Genomic DNA, 3,770 nt, shown 5'->3' with positions numbered 1-3,770 from the left:
GGGATATAGCATATCTGGGGATGGGCAGCAGGCTGTGCAAGTGTCTGTGTGTATTAGTGAGCATTGGGGAGCTAGAGGCATGTGGGATCTATTAATACATCTCATGTGAGTTAAATGCAACCGCAGAGCCAAGGCACTTACTACCACTGACTGTCTAATGGTGCTTCATTAGCACCATGCTTTTAAAATGAGTTCTATCTATTATGGATTACAGGACAAATGTACATATTTTCTCTTATTTTGCCCAGATATTGGCCTCTCATAGAGAAAATATTGTGGACTGGATGACCTTGAGTGAACTCATCTGCCACAAAAGGTTTTAAAAGATAAAACCTTTATAGTCCATTGCCATTCTTCTGAATCTTTCACATTATTAACTTCATCCCCTTATAATACCTCTTTTCAACAGGAAGCTATCAAGTGGATTCCAAGAATGTGGTCAATCTGACCCAGCTCCTTCAGATTCATTTGTCTCGTGATAAAAAGTATAGACAGAATACACCAGGTGTACAGAAGAAGATAAAGAGTTCAGATGTCTATGTGGAACCACTGTAAGTAGATCTTTTCTCTCCAGTAATGTAATTTTATCTTGCTGTATCTAATTGCAGGTGGTTGCTGAATCATAACAATGTCCCTAAAGCCTGAAGCAATGAGAGAAAAATCAAGATTATTTTCAGTTGTCTGAAGTGATTCATTCCACTGTTGCACAGAAGGATATTTTTCTTAGGAATTCATAGATTTCAGTAGTTTGAAAAGTCTTCTCTTATGAAAAAGTTCTAAAACGTCCTCTAAGGTGAGAAGATTCATGAATTGGTTCAGTAGTCAACCACCAACATCTTGCTTGGTGGTGAGACAGAGACTGAACTAGCCAAGTATTGTCTTAGATGCATTACCCCCAAAAGACATTTCTGACACTTCTAAATTTAAAATGATAATGTGATTCTTCTGAATTGGTGCTACTTTACTGATTTACCTGTGATTTGCATGAGAACTTCTGTTTGCAAAGAAAGGCACAACTGGTTGTTCTGCACTGTTTGAGCACATTGGTGGCCTCATATTCATGGTCAATGTGCCACTTGGAATACAACTTGGGAGTCTCCTTGCCAGCCATAGACCTCTGATACTTGAGCAAGACCTGGCTCACCATTCAGCCACAGGTGTCAGTTCCATTCATAGCTATCCCCATCTTTTAAATTATTCAGTGAGTTTGATCCCTGCACTAGAGGGCAGTCCTAGTCAGCTGCACCAGGCAGTAGGTATGTCACACCAGCCCCAGGAAAGGTGGGACAAGTCTCAGGACCTGCCTTTTAGTCCTTCAGCCTCTTAGTATTAGCCTTTTGCCAGGGCCAGGAATGAGCAGCACAGGCACTGCCACTTCTCTTCATGAGCAAGAAACTGAAGTGCGGTGGCTGAGTGACAAGTACTCAGACAAGGACAGGACTTGGACAGCTGGCACTGCTTTCAGTAAACATTTAAGAGCTTGCGATTGTCCGGAAAATCAAGTGTGAATAGGTTTACGTAGTCCCTTATACCATCATTGCAGCCATCAAAACATTTCTGTTTCCTGCAAAGCTTTGTGTTATTCACAAGTCCAATTGGCCTGCTCCATACCACCTTCATAAATGACTGCATTCACTTGTTTGGAAGGTCCTGAAACATTTAAAATCCTGTTTGAATTGTAAGCAAGATAATAGGAGTATCCATTCCCTCACCTGCTTTCTCCCCAGGGCAGCTGAACGTGCCTGGCTTCTGGCTGTAGGTTGGTATGGGCTGTGCCCTGCGGCACTACAAGGGCAAGGGATTTGGTAGACCCTTTTAGAAAGAGCATGGGTTCCCATGAGACAGAATTCACCCAATATTTGGAAAGGAAAGCCATCATGTGAGTAGGGCAGTGTGTGTGAAGCACAAAGCAGAAGTAAAACTGGAATTTGATAGCAATAGGTCTGGGATGCTGAGTATTTGATTTATTTAGGGAGAAAGGAATTTTTCTCCCTCATAGCCAGCACTGAATCATTCATGGAATTCTGAATTTGCCTCTTGAGAAGTAGGCGTTGCTTGATGCCTCAGACAAGATACTAAACTTGGTGGTTGCCAGTGCGACCTGGCCTACCAGATCCTGTGCTCTGTTGAAGGGAGAACTCTGGCAACCACCTGCTTGGATATTTCTGCCCTTGTGTGCAGCCAGATTTACAGCACCACAAACATGAGGAAATTATATCCAAGAAGGAAAGTCACAGAAATACCACACTGTTAAGTGAATAGCAGCTTTTTGTAAAGAGCAGTTGACTTCACAAACTGGCCCCAAATGGATTTTGGGTAAGAGCTGTTTTTCTTCCATCAAAAAGCTGAAAAGAGGCAGAGAAACAGAAGACTGTCTTATTAGCTCTGGTTGAGGGCCATGCCACCAAGCAATCTTGGTGAATCCTCCTCCTCCTTCAGCCCTCACATGCACTGCTCAAGACTGTCTGCAGCCCACTTGCTGCCAAGCCTGGCTTTCCACCATCTGCACCAGACAACCTTTTCTTTTGGCCTGCTGCTGCTGTTCAGGGCTCCGTCAGTTCAAATGGCAAACATGGATACAAGCATTACCAAAAGCAAAGCCCCATGTGGAGGGGACAGTGTGCATCTGGACCTGGTCCAAGATGAGTAAGTCTTCTTTCTTCCTTCACGTACTTAAGCAGGAACCAGGAAATATCTTCAAGGGATTTTTTTTTTTTCTAATTCCTGCTCATACTATTTTTAAAGGACTGGCAATTTGTAAACATCCTCAAAGCACAAGGTGTGCTCTGAGCTTTTGCTTTCTCAGGTTTCATGTCTGTTTACATTACAGTAAGTCTAAATAAATAAAGGGCAATAGTAGCATCTCTTTGCTCTGTTTTCTGGCTGATATTTCCAGTCTGGTCTGGAACAGCTGAACCCAGGAAGGGATTCCCACTGTTGTCAAGGGCTCTAAATGAATATTCCAGTGCCAGTCCTACATTTCTTTTATTTTGCATGCCCTTAACTCCCACCAGTTTCACTGGGTGCTGACACTTTTTGCCAATGGCAGCATCAGATCCCCCAGCAGGGCTCTATCTCCTGTGTTGAGGCTATAGGAGATTTATGTCTCATTTCCCTGTGCTGTGTGTAATCCTTTTCTGCAGCATAAAGACATAGAGAGTACAAGGTCCTACCATTCTGATTTCATAGTTTGTACAACACCTTTGTACTCTTCATTTCTGCAAGGGACTGCATGCAATGCAGGACAGTAAGGAGGAGGAGAGCTAAGGCCTTGGGAAGTGCTTGTCCTGATCACTGAGACTTAGTAGCTCCTGGGCATGACCAAAATAATTTTTAAAAAAACCCGAACACAAATCTTTTTTTAAAACATCACAGTCCTTTCCTTTTTCTCCTTCCCCTTTCCTTTTCATCCTTTTTTTTTTCACTTGTCTCCATCTCCTTTTTTAGCCTCCTCTCCTATGAGCACCAAAATTTCTTTTAACCTTCTCTCTCAGATTTTCAGACATCTCTGGCCTCAAACAGGAGCTCGTGTACCCAAACCCCACGAGAGAGGCCTATTCTTACCTTATTTCTGGCCTATTTTTGTTATGAGGAGACGTGGGTGCCCTCTGAAGCTCAGAATGGTATCCAGGGTTTCAGATGCTTCCCCTGACCCCTGTGGCACTTGTCCATCACTTGTCCATCACACGTACTCTGTGTAAGGTACCTGTCTACTTACAAGGGACAAAGAAGTCACTACAGTGGTGAACTGCTGTCAGTTTGGAGAGTAG

General features: G+C 43.2%; 1 long non-coding RNA gene across 1 annotated transcript in view; it reads left to right on the top strand.

Moving 5' to 3' along the window:
- Window positions 1-3,770, top strand: part of LOC108446146 — an 83,121-nt gene that overhangs the window by 13,705 nt on the left and 65,646 nt on the right. The window contains exon 2 of the long non-coding RNA XR_001861261.1: window positions 410-551. This is a non-coding gene — a long non-coding RNA (uncharacterized LOC108446146). The remainder of the gene's footprint in view (window positions 1-409; window positions 552-3,770) is intronic.

Source organism: Corvus brachyrhynchos, unplaced genomic scaffold (genome assembly GCF_000691975.1).
Source record: "Corvus brachyrhynchos isolate BGI_N302 unplaced genomic scaffold, ASM69197v1 scaffold3, whole genome shotgun sequence".
Taxonomy (NCBI): Eukaryota; Metazoa; Chordata; class Aves; order Passeriformes; family Corvidae; genus Corvus; species Corvus brachyrhynchos.
Note: the sequence above shows the minus strand (reverse complement) of the source record. Positions and strands in the feature narration are given on the sequence as shown.